Genomic DNA, 13,706 nt, shown 5'->3' with positions numbered 1-13,706 from the left:
AGGCAGTGTATCTTTTGCAGATAATGAAATATGTCTAGAACAAATAGTCTTATTTTGTAAATCAGGGCTGAAGTCAGGGCTTTCTACTGCTTGTTCATATTAAAGTCATATAAAATATTTACCACCCTAAAGAAGGGAGCAATACACATTTGCAAATACATCATATGAAAAGCCACATTCTCTGCATGCCTATGTAAATAGTAAGACCATTTATTCAAATATCTTATGTGGGTTCCTAACCATTCAGCTAAATTTCACAGCTGAATTCTGTGTTTATTCATTTATGTTTTAAATTTTGTGGATTTACTACCAACTGATATGCCACTATTTATTCCGTGCAAACTTTAGCAAACAGAAGACAGGCCCATTTCTAATAACAGAATGATAGATATACCACCCCAAGTGACAGCATTGTAGAAATCCAATACAATCCTGCCAATCTAAAGGGTACATTTTTAGAAAACTCTGTTCCATTATATAATATCCTTTTGTGTGTGTGTTTCCTACATACACATTTTATATATGTACATGTGTGTATATTACGTATCTTTCCCATATGCACATTTTTATGTACATGGAGAAATGGAACACTTTGCACAGAACACTTTGCACAGAACAGCCTGTTCCTAGCACATACATGGGCACCTGAGCACATTAGTACTTTTCTGCCTACAATATGAACAAATATCTTATCTTGGGTTACCAGGCACAAACCTCCACAATAAATTCAACACCAAAATTGTCAGGATAGAAGGAGCTATATAAAGAAGCAAGATTAGTGGGTAAGGCAGCTGTGCAATAATAAAAAAAACTGTTGCAGTTGTCTCTCATGACTGCCCCTCAATGCACTTGGCTATCTCTGAATACTGTGCTTTGCCTGGATGTTACTGGTCAACAGCAGGAGCAGGCAGCCTGTAGGTCTATCCCCAATGCCTTCTTTGGCTACACCCTTTGTCTTTGGCATCACAGTCATCTAAAACCAGCATGCTAGTTCCTGCCACTTCAGGCAGGAAACCAGTAAGCGCAATCCCTAAAATAACCTACACACATTTTTAAAACATGTGCATATGAGGAAAAAAAAGAGGAAACCCCAGACCCATCCACATGGCTGGATGCTATCAACTTTTCATTACTGTTATTTGTCAATCCTGGTTAAACATTCATGAGCCCTTTCACTTGGAAAAACCTGGATTCAGGCACCAGAACAAACAACCGCTACAGCTGCATCTCCTGGCATTATTGTTTATTACTGCCAGCACCATTGTTGGTTAAAAAAAATATGAATAAAATAAATTAACCTTGAAAGTATACTTATTACTATATTATTACTATAATCTCTCCTTCTACCAATTGGAGGTGGAGTGTACTGCTGATTCATCTCTCTTACATATGCAACCTGTGCGCCCAGGTTCAGGATTACACACTTAGGATAACTACTGTTGTTTTATGGGTTTCTTTGTTATTTACCATCATCCTCTTACACATTACTAGGCTATCTGGAATTCCACCAAAAGCAATGACCAGGATTCTCTTGACAGTTCCTCTACGGGGTTGCTAATCATTCAGCCTAGCCCAGGTGCCCTACCCTTGCAAAGTCCACCACGGAAAGTCCAGCACAAAGGTGTTGCGTGTAGTTTCTTAACATAGAGCTAGACCCAAGAAAGCTATTATACTGCTACTGCCTTTTTCAGTCAGCTGTCCATGACCTAAGAACCCTCATAAGGTTTCTGGGTACTCACTCGCATACAGCATTTCCCTTTTAAAATAACCAGGTTGGAAGTTGTACAATAAAGGTTAGGAATGTCCTCCCCGCCCCCCCGCCCCCCCGGTAGCTACAGAGTGGTGCAAAGAAATCTCATGCCTGCAGTTTTGCAGGATCAAGCTAGACTCAAACAGAACTTGGGGGGGGGGGGGGCAAGCAGGCAGGTCGTTTGATGAGCCCAGAGACATACAGGTTTGGTGGACCATGCAAGGGCAGTAATCTCAGGATGCATGAGTGGAATAGATGCTGCAACCACAGTTGTGATAGAGTGGGACACTGGGTTCCTGTGATGTTATTCTGCAAGGCTGGTCTATATCAGGAGAGCTCTGTTTACATGAGTTGACCAGGGAAAGGGACAGAAAGGGCTCCTTGGTAGGTGCAATTCTTCATGATTGCTTCAATAGGGGGGTCATCACACGCTCTCTCAGTAGAGCACAACAATGTACCCTTAATTCTTGCTACTTTTGCTCTGCTGTCATTTAAACTTAGAAAGAAATACTTAAGTTTTTAGTTGTAGCTTTGATTTTATTTTGCTGTAACCTTTTTACATCTAATGCTCTTTTATCACTTTATTTTACAATCTTACTATTTTACTGTTATTTTATTGTATTTTATGGCACACTGTATGTTATGATCTGTCGTAACAACAACCTTAATTACTTACTTTACTTACCCTTGATTCAAATTGGTATATGAAATTGAGGTACTGTACTCCATCTGTATAGATCTCCTTCAGTAGCTCTCAAACTTCCTCTGGAATGGTGACTCATAATATGTCCAGCTCCTTTCAGCTTTTGTGGCTGAACGGTTAGAGAAACACAAGTGCAGTCTCACTTTTTCCCTGGCATTTTTTTCTACACATGAAAAATAAATGGGGCTAGTAGAACTTGAACTCCAGCTTCATTCCCAAGCCACTTCTTATTACAATGAGACAGTTCTTGGCACACATTCAATGGTAACAAACTATTTTAATGTTTAGAACATCTCACAATTCATTCATGTCACAATTTGTTCAGGCCCTAAACTTGTGTCTAAGGGCTCCCCAATCTTCAAATCCAAAGCTGACTCCCCTAAAGTTATAATGGCCTTTGCCTGCCTATCTCTATTATATGCAAGTTCACATGTTGTAAAGTAAAAAATCTCACGTAGTACAAAGGCATATTTTCTTTTTACAGCAAATCCTTTAGAGTGCTATACTTGAAGTATAAATTACAGCCTAATCATATTCCATGCTTTCACTCCCCCTCCCCCCATCCATGCATGTATCAACAAAAGGCCTCCTTTCATGGAAACTTTAATCTCAGTGCATTCATTCTTTATGTAAGGTTTCAGGGAAGGTCTCCTTCCAAGGCTCTGTTCACATGAGGCCAATTCAACTACAAAATCTTTTGCTCATTAAAGATATTGAACGTGTTGCAGTAATGCCTATAACCATACTTGCTTTTCATCTAGAAAAGCTAAGAAACCAACTATCTGTGTGGGCTCCGTGTCAATGCAAAGGGTCAACAGCCAGAACCTTCTCACTTGAACCTCTGATGCCAAAACTCTATGACTTCATTCCACTCTGACTCAGATTCTCTATTCACACTCCTGTTCCAATTACCCATGAAGCCGAGATGAAATTTAATGAACAGTGTTCTAGAAGTGTGGCTCTTACTAATATAGATACCTTTATGGGCAATTTGGTGAAACTTCATATTATTTGGGGGAGATTTATACACATAAAATATTGTTCCTCTTTTCCCCCCTCTCTATGAAATTTTCATTGCAATTCTCTTTAAAAGTTTGCTGCTTAAATTAAATTAACTTTAATATGAAACAATATTTTTTGCTAAACAGAAAGCTCAACAAAGGTTTGGATATTGGGAAACACTAGCACCATCATGAAAATGCAACTAATTATGTTTTTTGCACCTGAGAGAGCTAGAACTCAATTGGCTAAACTCTCCCTTATTATATGCTTATTTTAATCTTGTATCAGAAGCAGATCGGAAATAAAACTCATAGATCTTATATTTTCTGCCATCTCATTTCCTGCTCTGACCACTAGATAATACAGCACTGAAGCTGTCGTCTTTCTGTCATACACTAATCCTCAATTTCTATAATATGTTATATTGTTTTCATATCTATAATTACACTTTATATCTTATTCTGGACTTTTTTTATCCAAACTGAATTTTAGATTACTGTTTTATTTAAAAGATCAATAGCATTACAATTATTATTATCAGTATTATTTTATTAATAATAATTTTATCTTTTTTTTATTTTTATCCGCACTCAGTCGTTACCGACTCTGCGGTGACTGCTTTGGACGAGTCCCTGCAGTTTTCAAGGCAAGGTGTTTCGGAAGTGGTTTGCCATTGCCTTCTTCCTAGAGGAGAGCCCAGCTGGCGAGTGCAGGAGGCGGGGTTTCCGTTGCTTCGTGCCTTTTTCAGGTGAGTGCAGCTTCCATGCTACCGGCAACTGCTCCCGACTCTTTTTGCAAGGCGCCACCAGCATTTTTCCTCCCACCAGGGTGAGAGGACCCATTTATCTACTCACGTAAGTTTTCGAACTGTTGGGTTGACAGGAGCTGGGGAGGAAGCAGGAGCTCACTCTGCTGCGTGGAGCTGGGCTCAAACTGCTGAAGTGTCGACCATTTCTGGCCGGCCACTTTCAGTGTCATTAAGCTGCTGCGCCACCACGTATCTGTGCCATTTATCTTACTAAATGGAATTTATTTCACCTAGTCCAGAAGAATAAAAAGGAAGGAATCTCTAGATGACAAAAGATTCAGATGCCCATGATGTGTCTATACCTAGAAAAACCAGAATCATGCAAGTCATGGTACTCCCTGTGACATCTATGGAAGCAAAAGTTGGACTTTGAAGAAGTTGGACTTTTGAGCTTCAGTCCTGGAGAAGACTTTTAGGAATACTGTGGACAGCCAAGAAAGCAAACAAATAGATCAATGAACAAATCCACATGGAGTTCTCACTTGAGGCTCAAATTATCCTACTTCAGACACATTATGCAAAGACCGAGCTCTCTGGAAATGGTCTAATGCTGGGAAATGTGGAAGAAAAAGAAGAAGAGGAATACTAGTAAGAGCCAGTTTGGTCTAATGGTTAAGGGGCCAGGCTAGAAAGCAGGAGACTGTGAGCTCTAGTCCCGCCTTAGGCATGAAAGCTGGCTGGGTGACTTGGGCCAGTCACTCTCTCTCTCAGCCCAACTCACCTCACAGGGTTATTGTTGTGGGGAAAAGAGGAGGAGGAAGGAGCATTAGGTATGTTTGCTGCTTTGAGTTATTTATAAAAAAATAAGAAAGGATTAAAAAAAAAAATCAGTTACAGTGGCTATGGGTACACTATTGGAAGACTTGAAAGACCAGGTGAGGGATAGATTGTCATGGAGAAAGTCCATCTACATGGTCACAAGAATCAACACTGAGTTGATGACACAGAATCAATCAATAACTCAGAAAAACAAGGTTGCATTCACAATACTAGTGAGCATGAAACACATATTCCATAATTACCAGAGGGCCCCCTTTTTATTATGCAAGTATTCTTAAAAAATGCTAGAAATATGGTGGATGGACAGACTCTGTACACTGTAAGAACAGGAAGAGTGTCACCCCCTCTTGAGGGAATGACAGCTGTCAGGGACAGAAGGCATATTTTGTCCTCATCAGAGCAGAAGACAATAGCACATTACTTTCTGTCTTAGAAGGGAGTGGCTTGGCAATTCCAACTATACAAAATTAAATCTCCCCTTTGTTAGTTCTGCATAGCCTAATCTTGAATTCTGTTTTTTGTTGTTGTTGGGGTTTTTTGCCAGACTGCAATGTGATATGAGGTTGGGGGTCAGGACTGTTGCACATCTGCATGTACACTTCTCTTTTGTTAAAATTTTGACTGATTCATAGATGGAAGGAAGGAAATTGTGTCAAGCAAACCATTCGAATGTAAAGTTCCATTTATTACTGTGGCAATGATTAATGAACTGATTTCTCTTAGAGTTATCAAATAGTTTAAGAATTGATTCATCAACTCCTACAGATTGATTGTAAAAATTGCCAGATTAACAGCTTGCTGACAAATTTAGTTAATAACTCTCTGAAACACTGTCTGCTGAGCATTTCTAGCAATTTATAATCTAGGTATATGCATACCTGGATGTCATTTATTAAACCTTTACAAGAAAGACACTGATATCAACACTGACCATTAAATCAGTAATGTATTGAGTTCATCTGTCTTCAAAGTCAGCCAACATGCATAGTATTGAAATTTTATCCATGAAAGTCTCCCAAATGACCTGGCAACTTTACAGTACATCACACCCGCTGATATCCATTAGATTCCTTTTGCAAAGCTTTAAACTTCTGCCTCAAAATTGTCACTTTCTAGGCCCTTTCCCCATCCTAGATGACAAAAAATGTCATCCTGAAACAATTCTTCTGAATTAGCAATCTTTTATCTTCCTATTGTACTCTGAATGCAAAAGATCCTGATCTAGGGGAAAACCTCTATCTCTCATTTAAAGTCTCACTAATGACCTTTTAAATTTTTTTTACTGATGCGAGAGCAAGGTCAGTTTCAATTTGCTTTTTAAAGTCCAAAAGAGAACAGCCTTTTCTAGAGATAACAAATGCCACAGAAGCAGAATGGTTGCTGGGCTGGGTCATACAGAAATGGTTCTGAAGCAAGAACTTAAGGTTTTGAATTTAGAGCTTAAGCAAAACCATCAGCTCCTACAATGGTTGTCGGCCAGAGAGCACTGGCCAGAGCAAGACAAAATGAAGCAATTTCTTAGGGTAAGTGTTTTGTTTTGTTTTGTGTTTGTTTTTTAAAAATATCTGCCTCATGGCTCTTCTTTCCAAGCATTTGTGTTAGCTGTTCCACATGGAAAGAAGCCACCTGAATGGATAGCCTTAAAATAACAAGCCAGGAGGGAGGGCAGGACGGTTTACACTAAATTCTCAGCTAGTAAGTACTTGGTTTGTTACTGATTTGTGTGAATCCATCCACAATGGTTCATGAACTATGATGTATGACTTAATATGTTATGCAAACCCAATCAATTGTTGGTTAAAACATGGCTTGTTAAGATGGGTGAATGTAATCACAGGCAGGCTGCATTTGCATGACGCACCTGATCCAGTTTGCTACTCCTGCCGTGTAAATTATTTATCCAAAGAAACAGCAGCAGTGAGTCAGTGCAATATGGGAGCAACCATCTTCACTGATATTCTGCTTTCCTTTAGGGAGGCTGCCTTTTTAAAACCAGTTAAGAAAAAAATCTATATGGCCTCATCAGGATCAGTTGGGGAAAGCCTATCCCCTCCTACTATTTTCTGCCTCTTTCAGCCCTCATATGCCTATAAGAGTGAAAATAACTGCCTAGGATCCTATACTCCAGGGGTTCCTAAACTTTTTGCCATCACACCTCCCTTCAGTGTAATCTTAATGTACACACATCCCCTAAAAATCCAAACACCAAATGAACACAAACGAACAATGAAAACAATACAATGACACTTTGGGAAAGGTGGATTTATGTTAACAATCTACTAAAAGGTTCTTCACACCTCCCCTGGACTCTGTCTGCACCTCCCCAAGGGAGGTACACCTCACAGTTTGGGAAACCCTTCTATACTCCCATCTAGGCAGCTCACTGATAGAGATTGCTCCACGTATGATGTGCACATGCCTGATTAATAGTTTAACCTTGAGGTTAAATTAAGGGCTGTTTGTGGTTAAACCCTTTTTGTTTTTAGATAATCCACTAACTCCACCCAAGAGCAGGTAAGTGGGCTGTGCAAAGTCAACCAGGCTGTATAATCCACACTTTCAGCCATCTTGAACTCTCTAAGGCATGAGAGAAGTGTGGAATCTCTGACCCCACATTAAATGAGCTATTTCTCCTCAGTTCCCATTAATTATACAACAATTTAAATCCTATTAATGTAAATCAAAGCAATATTTCTTTTTTTAAAGAAAGTAGTAACAAGGGATACCTCCCCCAGCTATGTAATAAATTTAAGTGCAATCCATTTCTAGGCCGCTATAGGTATATAATATTCCAGAGAATTAGCTTTTACAAAGCTATTGTCTCTTTTTAAATTTTCACTCTGTGACTTGTGCTAGTCTAATATGGAAAGACCAGGTCACAGCTCATTTTTTAAATAAGTTGTTAATATAAAGTCTCTTGGCTTTTTTCATGCCTAAGGTTTTCTTTGGAAGCCTTATTAATCCTCTTAGTGAAATTTAACTGTTAACATACATGAGTATCATTCATGTTACCTTATCTTTGTTCCAGTGTATCTTGTGGGCCTGGCAGCCTAAAATTGATATTTGAATGTGCCTTTCTCTGTAGCTATGATCAGGCAGGCAGGAACAAATTTAACCCAGTCATTTTCGTTCTTGCTTGCTTGCTAAGTTTCAAAATTAAAAAAGAACAGAAATAGCAGATAAACCTCACTGACAGCTATTTTAAGTTCCTGATACAGCCTCAGAATGACCCAATGCTCCATAACCAAACGCCTTAACAAACTCAACCAAACATGAGAACAAAAGTGGTGTCATCTCACAAAATCAGACAAAAAAGATTATGTGTGTTGCTGTGACCTTGGAGTTTAAATGGGAATAAGGATTTTCAGGGGAAAGCAGTCATAACTTCCCTACTCCAAATATTGCTATACATTGCTGGGAAAGCAGTATGTGTGTGTATGGAGGCGGGGACGACAAATCTGCTTCTGGGTCCTTCCTATAGGGCAGAAGGCAAACCCTTGCTTTAACCTGTCCTCTGAAATTGCTCTGGAAAGAAGATACAATGTATGCTTAGCAACAAAACCCCACCAGCTAGGGCATTTGATCAATGTTAACTCCACAGGCTCCTCTTAAAGCCTTGACCTCTCCCTGGTGATGCTAAAGGTGGAACAGATCCCCAAAGCTCTACACTAACAAAGGAAAAAGTCTTCAACCAGGCAGAATAAGTAGAAGAGAAATATATATTCAACATAGTTTTATTAGTATAAAGGGAAACCCTTTGAGAACAAGACTTACGTCTTCAAAAACCTGCCTTAAAGTGGCCTTTATATTTAGACGTAATATGCCTTATTAACTCCATTTTAAAAATGTAGTTGCTAATTCAGACCACTGAAAAATTCTGTGAAAGCCTATGTGAATTTGTTTCTAGTGCATAAGGTGATTTTTGAGGAAACAAGTAGAAAAGTGGTGCCTTCTAAGAACTAATAGTGGAACTATGAAAGCTAGAGTCATTCCTACCCACTGACAGCCCCACAATGTAGACCAGGCCAAGAAACAAACTCCACAAAAGTCTAAAACTGCTTTTATTAATATGAGCTATAGTAACAGAATGTTGCAAGTCTGATTATGCTTTACCTCCTCACTTTCTTATATGCATGTGAATTAGGGTGGTGTCTGAGATGTTTACACATACCTTCTCATTTTGGGCTTAGAATTAAATTAAAACAACATTTGTTTTGCTCCTTGTTGCTTTGGTAACGGATCTCTCCTCTCTCTTTCAAGGTCGTCCTCTTTATTGTCTATACTCACAATACTTAGCAGATAGGAATATTCAATATGATATGCATGAAAAACAGGGATCACTCCTCTAAGTTGCATTCCAAAAATGAGGTTTCCCCATCAAAGGAATGAAGACATAGAAAGGAAAGCTACAGCACACAAGATTTCTAAAAGCAAATGGTGTATTTAAAAAACAAACAAGGTAGTCTGATTTTTATACTACATCCAATAAGCATACAACAGTTACTTTTCTCTTTACTACTTTTAGCTGCCTTCTGGATTCAACATTGCAAGAGGTGAAAGGACCATGGGCCAGAAGGCAGGCCTTCTTTATCATTGCCCCAACATTGTAGAGCACTGCTGACCCAGAGATTAGGCTGGCCATTTTGCTTTTGGCATTCCAGAAAGCTCTGGAGACTTTCCTTTTTAAGTGGGTATTTGAGTTGAGTTGATAGTGACTAGGTAGTCCTATTTTTTAGTAAGTTTATGCTGGTTTCAGAAGATGCTTTCATTTATGGATTAATTTATATTCTGTTAATCACTCAAAGGTGACTGATTGGGGTAGTGTAAAAAATGTTAAAAATATATATTTTTAAAATTAAAATCTATTTTAAAACTCTTAAAAGATGATGATTAGATTGGATAGGAAAGAATAGGTCTCCCATACTTGAAAACATTACATTAAATCAATAAAATGCGTTAGCATGAGCAAAAACATTCATCAAAATTGCATTTATAATTAGATGCTCCACATATAAGGACATGGGAAAGAGGGAAAGCACTGGAGAAACACTGCAGCCTCAGCTCACAAAGAAAGCAGCATTTCAGATAGCTAGAGGCTACCATATTAAAGAAACCCAGTCAGAGCATAAAATTCATCATTAAATTTCTTCATATTAAGCCAGTTTCATGAATTGGGACCACAGTTTATCTGAGAATTAAATTAAAACAACGTTTGTTCTTCCAACTTGTTTGTCAATTACAGAAGCAAGAGAAGAAGCAAGATTGAAGATCTAGGTTATCTACAATTGTATCTTCCTCAGAGGAATGAAATTGAGAGTGGCAGCTGCACAGCGCTGTACTGTACTGTAGGAATGGAAATAGTATTGGTCACCTTCTATCACCAACTCAATAATGCAAGTCCTGAAATGAGGTTAGTGTAACAGATCAAATCCCTGATCCACATAATGGCTTATAGGACCAGGAAGTTACATGGTGCTGGTAGAGCAGAGGTCCAATACATCTGGAATATGCTGTTCAGTATATTATATTCAGTATAAATAAATATTCAATTACTAATTACTTCAAATTTTTAAACAGATAAGCAGGAAAGTTTAATTAAACTATTTATTAATTAAATTGCTAGATGGAAATTTCAAGCCCAATATTTCCAAACATCTTACTCTAATTTCTCAACTCATGATTTGAAATGAAAGACCTTGTCACATGGTGCTGGTTCCCTTTCCTATTTCCAGCTGCTAAACTGCATTAAAAGGATGCTGAAAATAAATTCAATAGCTTTCCTGTTATTGCTTTTCATGCAGGCAATTACTGTAGTTGCCACAAGGATGTTTAGCATTAGCAAATGGGCTCAGCAATCACAATACCTCTACTAAAATACCTTCTAAGCTATGAAGACATTTTGGGCATCAGCCTTCAAATCTAGTCCTTTAGGCAACCTTGGATTGTACTGTATCACCAATAAACCTTTCAGTAAAGCACACTGTTTTAGGAGTCTTTGATATCAGTATATTAGCATACTAGCTGTATGTTTGCTTAACTGGGTCCTGTGTGAAGCTAGTGTTTTCTGCAAATACCCAAACTCAATCAATTTTAAGTTAGAGAGAGGCACTGAATATCCAAAACAGCCCTAGGTCTGTTTGGGGATAAAGAATCCTTCCTAGTCAGCTGTATCCTGCAGGTACCATAACCCAGCCAAAAGAGAGCCCCTGCCCAGCCCCACCTTCTCAGTCTTCCAAGAGAAAGAGGGGGAATAGAGAACCGCTGACTATACCAGAGTTCTGACAGCAGCTGAGCATGGCTCCTCAAACTACAGAGGCCCAACCAGCCATCCACTTGGCAGGCTGCTAGAGATATTCCTATAAAAGCACTTTCAACTGGCAACAACTACAAATGAAAAGAAGTCCTCAGCAGAGTTCTGAAAACATTTACACGCACTCCTGTAAATGAGCAACAGCAACACCCCAACAATACTGCCCAAGAGCACTGCTTGTGAAGACGGTCTCCAGTCCTTTGCCCCAGATGCTGCCATTCCTGGATGCCAGAGATGGACCTCTTGCTTTAGGTTGCCTTAGGCCTTCTCAGTAGGGGTTGTTCTAATAGGGGGTGGCTATCTCCTTTGCTGCTGCTTTCTTCCCTTGTCAAAGGCTTTGTTTCCCCAGAAAGGAGTGTGAGAGTGCTTTTCTGTGTCTCCTGTGTCGCTTTGGGGATGGGTCTGACAGTCGGGGGGGAGGGAGACTGTTCAGAGCTCCCTCTGGTAATTTACCTTTGGCCCCCAGTGGCTGTATTAGGGAAGGAAGGTGATGTTAGACATGCAATGGCAAAGTGGTGGTTATAAGTGAGGGTTGGGGGAAGGGAGGGAACCTGCAAGAACCCACAGCAGAGTGCCTGTAAATTATACCTTTTGACATGAATCAGAGCTTGGAGCCCTGTTTTTTTCCTAGGCTTTGCCTTTCCCTTCTACATCCACTTCTGCCCACCTAACCAGCAGGGAAGGGACTGGTGATCCACGAAGTCTTACCAGTACTCTCCTGGCTTATGAGATTTAAGGCACGTCCTGGACAAAATAGGTGAGAATTCTGTTTTCCAAAAATGGAAGCTTTTGACCAATTATTATGATTGTGTGCTGCCAAAACTACAATTAAGGAGACTGGGTTAAGCAAACTGTATGAATAAGGCTGATATGTATTGTCAGCTTTGTTTCTTTAATTTCTGGGATCAAGAATGGAAAGCCCTAAAATGTTGACAGTAGGAGATTTAGCTCTCATCACTACAGAGGGGTTAAAAAGGGGACATGGTATTCTCAGGACAAAAGCCTTGTCCTGAGAATACCGGGGACAGCCAAGAAAACAAATCAATGGATCATCGAACAAATCAACCCAGAATTCTCACTCGAGACACAAATGACCAGGCTCAAATTACCCCACTTTGGACACATTAAGCAAAGACCCAGCTCTCTGGAAAAGACTCTAATGCTGGGCAAGGTGGGAGGAAAGAGAAGAAGAGGATGACCAGCAGCAAGGTAGATGGACTCAGTTACAGAGACGATGAGTGCATCATTGGGAGACATGAAAGAACAGGTTAGGGATAGATTGTCATGGAGAGAATCTATCTATGTGGTCACTAGAAGTTGAAAATGACGTGATGGCACATAATCAATCAATCTTGTCCTGTTCTTCCCAGCAACCCTTCTGAAGATCATTGCATCTCTGCTGCCAGGGAACTAACAATCATCAATCATCAGGATTACTGGAGAATGGTTACCAAGTGATTGGGAAACATTCCTCCTCCTTCTCCTTGGCTCAACTGCACTGCCTTCTGCTACCAGTAACTAATGGTTAATATTCTGATGCCCAAATGAAGACTGTTCAGATTTATTTATTTAATTCCATTTGGATGCCGCTAACTCCAACCAACTCTGGGCAGTGGTTGAATTTCCCGAGAACTAGAAGAACAGCCAAAGCTGTGCATGCCCTGGGCTGGCCATTTGGGTTTTAAAGTGTACAATGTACAAGTTTGAAGATTACAATACAGTTTTTTTTCCAGATGTGAAGCTCATGAGTGAGAAAGCATATATAATGCATACAGTTGCATTATATATCAAATATTGAAATATATGAATTAAAGTGAGAAAATCTGAAAGAAATTAATTGATGTCTGAGGTCCATTTTAAAAGCTTGATCTCTGTTCTTTTAATGCAGTTTTCCCAAAATAAGCTCCCCCCCAGATGTGTGACCTTCAGTTTCCAGAATTCTCAGCAACAGCCATGCTGATTTGGGGAGTTGAAATCCACACATCTGGAAGATGTCCCACTTGGAAAAGATTGTTTTAATGTTTCAAAGTCAAATTCCCAACTCCGAAAGTTTAAATATATTTGAATCTAGAATTACTATGATATTTTTCAGCTTTGATCTATAGCATTTTTTCCATCTGTCATCTTCTATGTTCCCAGATGGACATCTATCAATTAACATCAATCAGCACCTAAAGAACCTTTCTTACATTATTTAAGTCAAGATCATGACCCTTCTTTTCCAAAGAGTCCTCTCTTCGCATTAGGTGACCAAAGTTGGAAAAGACCCTGATGCTGGGAAAGATTGAAGGCAAAAGGAGAAGGGGATGGCAGAGGATGAGATGGTTAGATAGCATCACTGGAGCAATGAGCA

The 13,706-nt window shown here is 39.4% G+C and overlaps 1 protein-coding gene across 6 annotated transcripts in view; it reads right to left on the bottom strand.

The window, feature by feature from the left end:
* PLXNA1 (plexin A1) overlaps positions 1–13,706 on the bottom strand; it is a 372,167-nt gene that overhangs the window by 253,119 nt on the left and 105,342 nt on the right. The window lies entirely within an intron of this gene.

This window comes from Python bivittatus, unplaced genomic scaffold (genome assembly GCF_059951505.1).
Source record: "Python bivittatus isolate LINGU-HERP-01145 unplaced genomic scaffold, Pbiv_v1 ctg000080_np1212, whole genome shotgun sequence".
NCBI lineage: Eukaryota > Metazoa > Chordata > Lepidosauria > Squamata > Pythonidae > Python > Python bivittatus.
The sequence above is the reverse complement of the archived record's forward strand: the minus strand, read 5'-3'. Positions and strand labels throughout refer to the sequence as shown.